The sequence below is a fragment of the Oryctolagus cuniculus genome, chromosome 5 (assembly GCF_964237555.1).
Source record: "Oryctolagus cuniculus chromosome 5, mOryCun1.1, whole genome shotgun sequence".
Classification (NCBI taxonomy): Eukaryota; Metazoa; Chordata; class Mammalia; order Lagomorpha; family Leporidae; genus Oryctolagus; species Oryctolagus cuniculus.
In genome coordinates, this window is record NC_091436.1 from 146978573 (window position 1) to 146987367 (window position 8795).

General features: G+C 40.8%; 1 long non-coding RNA gene across 1 annotated transcript; it reads left to right on the forward strand.

The window, feature by feature from the left end:
• The first annotated feature begins 717 nt into the window (after positions 1-717).
• LOC127487343 (uncharacterized) lies at positions 718-8568 on the forward strand. The gene is made up of 3 exons (XR_007914114.2): positions 718-939; positions 1900-1963; positions 8434-8568. It is a non-coding gene; the product is annotated as an uncharacterized lncRNA (long non-coding RNA).
• The last annotated feature ends 227 nt before the right edge of the window (positions 8569-8795 follow it).

Sequence of the window (8795 nt, forward strand, 5' to 3'; positions counted from 1 at the left end):
TAAGCTGCCCAGGCACCAGCAGTTTTCTTTTTCATTTCTTAACTATTTCCTGATGGCATCTTTGCCGCTCAAGATACAGAGAAAATTCTCCTCCTGACAGAGGGCATGGTAGGTGCAGAGGACCCTGGTGAGTATTCTAAGAAACATGGGATGGATCTGAGCTGCACTGTGCCCATGTGTCCCATAGCAGACTCGGTAATTTTCCAGACTCTCATGCTTCCCTAATTTCCCACACAAATTCACTCCTGTGGAATTGGAATGGAAATTGACTAAGACTCTTGTACAGAATCGAATGGGAAAGTTTTCTCAGTTTCAGGTAATAAAAGTAAAAGGACGGCGTAATCTTTGAAATATCCTGGAGAAAAATTAAAATGCTCTTTCTTCATTACTTGCTACAGTGCCCCAGAAAAGCCTGCCTTCTCCTTTTTTTTTTTTTTTTTTAAAATAAGGGCTTCCCCTTCCACACACAGCCCTTTTAACACGAGTGCAAAATTCCAAATTCCTCATTTGTTTAGCCTGAAAATCCCCTCCACATTCCCACAAACTACTTCCTTTTCTCTCTTTTTAGCAGGACTCTCCTCTCTTTAATGAAGAGAAGTTCAGAGGGTTTTTTCCCATGAATAGATGGCAGGCACCTGGGAGTTATGAATTTTAAAGTGATCATTTTCTTTCAGCCATGCCGGACAATGGGCATCTCCTTTTGACTCACTTTCACAGCTTTGAGAGGCTCTCAGATCAGCCACATTCCAGTCGGACTGGAGTCAGATCAGAGCTGCGCTGGACGGCATCAAGGTCTCGCACAGAAAGACAAGAAGCAGATGGCCGGCCCTGAGCGCTCCTCCCCCTTTCAGCGCGCAAAGGCAGGCGATGTGGGAAAGCGCGCGGCCGGCGCTGCCTATTGATCCCTGAATAGAACCACCGCATGCCACCAGCCTGTAGGTATGAACCTCTGTTAACAGATGGTGAGATCATTATGAGCAATTAATTCCTTTAATGTATCAGTGGGAACATGTTGGGAAGGATGACGCAAGCAGTGAGTGAATAGTGAACTTCTCACTCGTGGGGGAGCCAGCAGGAGCGGCCTTGGGGGGCGCTGGGAAGATGTTCCCAGGCTGCCATGGCCCGGGCAGGGGACAGGAGCTGGGAACTGACTCCACAGAACCGGGGTGTGGTTTGCATTAACGAATTGTGAAGCCTTCCCTCTCGTCATGATTAATGCCAGATTTGTCTCTGGGTCATTTTTATCCACCAGAACCATCCGAAAACGCAGAGACAAACAAAAACAAGATTTGTCAGTAAGTCCGAGATGCATGGGGAATTGTTTCACAGAAATCAGCAGAGAATCAGGTCAGGGGTCACTTTGTTAAACACATCTATGGTTGTGACAGTTCTAAATTTAAAATGAATGTTTCTTTCAACAAAGATAAAACAGTGATTAAAATAAAATTATGTACATTCCAGCGTTGGGGAATGAAAACTGAATGTCTGGATGCATTATAAATGGGTAGTTTAAAAGAAGGTTTTAAAAATATGAATTTATATAGAGAGTGACTCTAAGTAAATGACACATGTAGTACAGGCTGAAATAATTTTTTAAATAGGATGTACATGTGCTGAACATGGCCCGAAACTTCTGTAGGGTTCCTAGGTTTTCTCAGTCAACCCAATCCCTCTCATATATATGAACTCAACTCAACTCGGGTCTTCCAGGTGGGTGGCAGGGACCCAAGTACTTGAGCCATCACCCACTGCCTCCTAGGGTTCACATTAGCAGGAAGCTAATTAGGAGCAAAGTCGAGACTTGAACCCAGACACTGATATGGGATGAAGCTGTCTCAAGTGGTGTCTTAAACGCTGTGCCAAAAGCCTGCCCCATTGAATAATTTTTTAAAATTTCAGCAACAGCATGAAAATGAAAACCAATGACCAACAGTGAAAAACTGGCACCCTGTTTTCCATATTGGTGAGTACCGAGCAGTGTGGTAACTGACATTTTCACATGTTTCTCTACTTCTTTTTATAATTTTTAGTAGTGGGAGTGTTTTTCTTTTGCAAGAAAAAGAAAAATCTCATGACACAGTATGGACCACTGGATAGCCCTTAGATTTTAAAGACAGAAAATACAGAAACAGGAAATACAGGCAACTATTCACTTAATTCATATTTAAATGACACTTTTTGCTTGCAATTAAGACACTCAAGTAGTGTCTCTGTTCATGAAATTTACATAACTGTACAATAGCTTGCCTAAATGAACAGCAAATGGCAGTTAACCTTGCAGTGTATTATCTTAATTGAATAAATCTGGCTTTAATTCAATAAATTAAAAACATAGAAAATAAAATCACAAATGACTTTCAAAAACAGAAATGCCCTCCCCCATAAATGCAGCATGGGATTGTTTACAGTTGTGTTGGAATGCTCGGACGCTTTCCAGTGTGATTTCGGAACTCTCAAAGCAATTCCGGTACACATTCGCTGTTTTTCCATCATTGTTTCCAAAGAAAATCAATGTCATTTTCTGGAAATCATTGATAAGAATATCTGAACCCTAACTCAAAACACTTAAGCTTGCTGATTTGAGATGGTCCCTCCTTGGGGCTTTCAATTCCTCCATCTCCTTGGGAAATTTTCACTTGTGTTTCAGAGAGTGGCCTGGGATATAGAAAAAAGACTAACTAGGGATCAATAAGGGTTTTTTTGGTTTTTGTTTTAACATATGAAAGACACATTCCCATCACTTTTTCTTTACATCAGATGTACATGGACCACAAATCCCTACAGCATAGGGGAATTCACAGAAGATGCTAAATTCTTCCCTCCCAAAATTTGTGGCTTTATTCAGCACCATCCTGTTTCAGTAATTATATAGTTAAGGAGAAGAAATCATGCAATATGTTTTTATTTGCATGAAATAAGTTAATGAGGCATCACCTGTGCCCTGTATCAGTTTACTGAAGAAAAAACATGTAGAACACAGGTGTTCTTCTAAGATCAACTTGGTAGATTTTTTTTACATTAATTGTAAAACTGTAAACCTAAAAATCATTTGTCAGAATCCAGCCATGCATATTGCTAAGGAGTAACCCATACGCACACATACACACAAATAGAAAATCATTATGAAGAAATTTCTGGTTTCTTGGTTAGCAAGGGGGAAAAAGGCTGTAATTCATTCTTTTTTCCTTCTCACAGTGTTCGCTATTGTACCATCTGCAATATACAATGTACATGCTCAGCCATAACCCGTACGGCTGGAAAAGAAGCATTCACACTGTGAATTACCATTTTTTCCCAGCATCTAGCTCTAGTCAAAGACAGCACAATAATAAACTAGAAGCTCCTTTGTCTGTTAAACATTGTTCTTCATTACTACATGAAAAGCAAATTGTCTTTGTATAGAGGAAGAGTGGCGCGCATGGCCATGGGAGTGGGGGAAGGGGCTGGTCTCTTTCCTGACCACCTCCCAGTCAGAGCCCACTTGTTTGCCTCTCCTGCAGCCCACCCAACTATGCCTGAGAAATCATGCTACCTACAGACACGCTGTGGATAGATCCCTTGTTCAGTTGAGTGAGATGCTGCAGTAGAGACTCCCAGGATGCTTTCACATTGAACTTCCTGAAGCTTACACCCATTCATATACATATATATATGTATATATATAATATACATAATATATATAAAATCACTTTGGTGTGTCCTTTTTACTGTTTGGGAGAAGTAAAGCTTACCAGAGACATTCATTTATTCCTGGGGTGAATATTCTCAGCAATTGAAGAGTGCACAATAACTCTTAAAGCAAGCAGACAAAATATTTGGAGCAGCAGATTGGATAGATATATAGATATTAGAATAAACATACAACTATAACATATAGTAACAGTTATAATGAAAGTTAAGGAAATGTATAGATTAGACCAGGACTACTCATCCAAAGAAAGGTCCTTGTGATGGAAATCAGTCACTGAAAAGAAATTAATTAATGTCTGAGGTTTTTCCCCCTTTTGGACGTAATAAATTCCAACAAATTTGCAACACAATAAGTTTGCTTAAAAAACTTACTAAATTAAAAGATCATGACTATCTCCTTAGGTGGGGCCAGTGACAAACTCAAGTCCTTAATTCAAGGAAAAAAAATGACTTCTTGGTGACATCTAGTTTGATCCTCAATGGATCATTTCCATAGTCTGTTACTTGAGGGATCTGCTAGGAGCAGCCAAAATCATGTCTGTTAACTACTGGACAACTAGACAAAGACTAACTGACTAGAATAAATCACCAGGATAGCAGACCAAAGTAATTCAACTTGTGTGTCTACTGATAACAAGAAGTTGACATCTCATCAGAAAGTGGTGAAAAACCTCAGGGAGGTGAGGGGAAGCATGTCCAAAGACAAACCCAGGACATGAAACTGTTGCTTGCACATTGTGGGGCTCAACAGTGTGCTTGTGTGATTGCCTGTTTTCTTGCTTGCTAATGGGAATAATACAAACACCACAGGTATAAAATAACTATAATAACCCACCATATATAGGAAGTTTCCAATAACTGCTAGTTGCATTTTTAGGTGTGGATTGACATTTGTCTTTAATTTAGGAAACAAAAAGATTTCATTGCCATGTATCACAGTATGTTCACATTTGTGCTCATCTTCTGAAAAATAAAACTTTTGTTTATTTTTAATGGTAGAGACCTGAAACAGCAAATTGAGAGATGATAAAACATTTGTAAAAGTAATTGTGATGGGGACAGGCATTGGGATACAGTGGATTAAGCCAGTTGGGTGCCAGGTTGAGTCCCAGCTGCTCCACTTCTGATCCAGCTTCCTGTTGTATCTGGGAGGCAGTCAATGATGGCCCAAGTGCTTGGGTTCCTGCCATACATGTGGGAGATCTAGATGGAGTTGCTGGCTCCTGACTTTGGACTGGCCCAGCCCTGTGGATGTTGCACGTATTTGGGGAGTGAACCAGTGGACTGAAGATCTCCCTTCTCTGTGTCTCTCCCTTTCTGTCACTCTGATGTTCACATAAATAAATATTTTCAAAACAAAAAGAAAAAGAAAAAATAATCATGATGATCTCTTTCAACTCTGAGATGCTTCTTAAAGATCATTCTCTAACTTCTAAACTTCATATATTCAATTCAGAAACCAAGTCTTTTCCCAGAGAGCCAACAACTCTATTTTATCTAGAGAGAAGTCTGCGTATGTATTTTTACTGGGTGCCACGTGACTTACAGCCAAATTTGACTTAGGCAGGTTCATCCTGTGTAAACAAAACACTGACATCATCAGTAGACGGGGAGGAATAATCCCAGTTCATGCCCATGAGAAAGTGGTAAAAATACATGAGTCACATAGAAACATCTGTCTTCAATCCTCAGTTAAGGACTTCCCAGACTAACGGACAATTTGTGGATCACATGATCTACTCTCCAACTCAAGCCACTTGCTCATTTTTCTTAATTCTACTAATATAGAAAGGATATTCTACTAATTCTTAATTCTACTAATATATGAAAGGATAACTAATGGTTTCTCTTTTTTTAATAATACTGCATTTCCTTGAAAGTTTGTATGCTGGCATCAAAATTGTTACAACAAGTATATTTTTCTTTTAATTTTCTGCTTGAATGCTTTTTCTTAATTTAGAGTAACAATATTTGTTCCTCAATTTATAAAACAAAGCAGTACTAACAGTTTTGATAGTTCTTTTTCTTACTTGCAGGGAAGGAAACATGTTGAATTCCTTGCTATATATCCTCACATTGACAAAATCTCTCTTCAGTGTCCTTTCTCTCTTGCTGTCCATGGGCTCTTTCTTGATTTGTTTCAAACATACTCAACTCACCTATTGAGTAGACGTTCTCAACATGGGGAAGTTTTGCCATGAGGGGACATCTAGCAATGTCTGGAGTCACCTTGGCTGTCCCACTGGGTGGACAGGTGATGCTGGTACCTGTTGGGTGGAGGATGGAGTTGCTGCTGAATGTCTATGATGCACTGGGTAGCCCTCTTGCCAGCCCCACAACCAATACATGGCCCAAAATGTCATAGTTTCAGGGTTGAGACACCCTGGTCTAGTGGGGAAAATAAAGCCAAAAAATCATGGTTCCATATTCCTACATGCCCTTTCCTTCATCAGTAGCTTTTTCCAAAACATCTCTCCAATACCTATTTCCTGTTAGGCTTTTCCTCCTTGATATTCTGCAATTAATTTTCCTTCCAAATACAATTCACTGCAATCCTCTCTATGGTCATCATCAAGCTCCTTCATTGTCAAATGAGCTGGTTGCATTTTTTTAAAAGATTTATTTATTTATTTGCAAGGCAGAGTTACAGAGAGTCAGAGGCAGAGAGAGAGAGAGAGAGAGGTCTACCATCTTCTGGTTCACTCCCCAAATGGCTGCAACAGCCAGAGCTATGTTGATCTGAAGCCAGGACCCAGGAGCTTCTTCTGGGTCTCCTACGTGGGTGCAGGGGTCCAAGCACTTGGGTCATCGTCTGTTGCTTTTCCCATCGTCTGTTTCTCCCAGAGAGCTGGATCGGAAGTGGAGCAGCTGGGACTCGAACCAGCTTATGGGATGCTGGCACTGCAGGCGGCAGCTTTACCTACTCCGTCACAGCACTGGCACCTTGATTGTATTTTGACATTTTTGTTGCATGTGACCTGTTGATTATCTCCTCCTTGTGATCCTCTCATCTCTTAACACATAACAACATCCTCTTTAAGTCTTTTTATCATGATTACCATGATCACCATCACACTTGCTGATACCTCACGCCCCCTTCATTCTATTCTGCTTTTAAATATCCCCCAACTAGAGAGTTTTCTCATGTCCATACAATGAAAAGTAACAGTATCTGACCATTCTATCTGCTTAACATGTTTCTTTTCAGAATATTTATTACTATACAATGTTATCTCATACATTTATTTTTAATTTGTTTTTGTTTCCTCACCCAACTCCCTATTCACTGTGAGCTTTATGCTAGTGTAAGGACAACATCTGCTTTGTTCATTTCTGTATTATTAACACCTTGTACTTAGTAGCTATTTGTAGAATGAATGAAAGAATAGATGAGTGGATGAATTTTGGAGAAAAACTTCTCAACTGCCTTCGCACACTACCCATCTAGTAGTGGTGTTTGTTTTTGTAAAATGTTCTTCTTTCTTTGTACTCCTCTTTCCATGACCACTCCCCTGCCTCCTTGGAGAACTCCCCTTCATTCTGTCACTGCATGGCTGCTGCCAGATTCCCTCATCGACAGGATGTCACCACCTCACCCTACTTTCTCTTCACAGCATACCGCAGTGTCCCACTTGAGTGGCCCAGAAAAGACAGGAGTCTGTGTGTGACACCCAGGCTGTACAACCAACTGTTCATTTGTTCTCATGGCAGACCCAACACTATCTGTCTAAGTCAGTGCCATTGAACGTGAATATTTTTTAATAATTTTTTTTTGTTTTTTGTTGTTTTATTTTTTGACAGGCAGAGTGGACAGTGAGAGAGAAACAGAGAGAAAGGTCTTCCTTTGCCATTGGTTCACCCTCCAATGGCCGCCGCAGCCGGCGCGCTGTGGCCAGCGCGCCGCACTGATCCGATGGCAGGAGCCAGGTACTTATCCTGGTCTCCCATGGGGTGCAGGGCCCAAGGACTTGGGCCATCCTCCACTGCACTCCCTGGCCACAGCAGAGAGCTGGCCTGGAAGAGGGGCAACCGGGACAGAATCCGGCGCCCCGACTGGGACTAGAACCCGGTGTGCCGGCGCCGCAAGGCGGAGGATTAGCCTAGTGAGCCGGAACGCCGGCCTGAACGTGAATATTTTAACATCTGAGAGGGCCTTGAGGCAGGAAGAAGCCTTGACTTTGGGGTAAGTGATTAAAAGTCAGTGTCTGGAAAAAGGAGAGTGGGGGATGTAAAAATGCTAAGTAGGGTGGTGAAGAAATTTTCACTGGGGACTTCTTCTTGTGCACATGGCTGTCTAGGATGCATAGCAAAGAAATGAAACATGAGCTTGATGTTGCCCTCCATGTCTAAAGTTACGTGATTTGGGGGAATACAAGCACTCTGTCTAAACAGTTCTCATGTTTTGCATCTTCACTGCACCTTGCAGGTCTCCTTCTCCTTGCTTCTTTTCTGAGTTCCCTTAAGGTCCATTCCACTGTCCCTGTTTACTTGATTAAAAAAATTATCAGCCATTTTTTTCAAGTAGAATTATCTATATAACATACAGAACAAGAAAACACAGTGTTATTTTAAAGAATGAAGAATTCACATAAAATTTAAATCACATATAACAGAGAAATGCACAAGTTTTTGAAGTGGCCATAGAACTTACAAAAGATATTATTATCATTCCTCACTTTTACCAAGCTTTGTTTCTTTGTCAAAGTATTTTTTCTCCCTGTAACTCAATTTTCCACTACCTAGGCTTTTTGCTTTTAAAGAGAAGTCTGCAGCAGTGGACAAATATTGAAAGAAGTCACAGGCACCATGAGGTGAGAAGTGGGATTTGAAAGAAAAGTGATTTCAGACTGGGAATGCCAGCCAAGACAAAGGTTCATTGAGGATATGGTATGCATATGTATATATGTGCTTGCTCTTGGCAGTATTTATTTATTTATTTATTTACTTACTTGCTTTTCTGTTTATTTGAAGGAGAGCAATAGAGATGGAGAGACAGAGATGGAGAGAAGAATCTCTCTTCCACCATTTTGCTTCCCAAATGCCCACAAGAGCTGAGACTGGGCCAGGTCAAAGCCAGGAACCAAGAACTCAATCTAAGTCTCCCA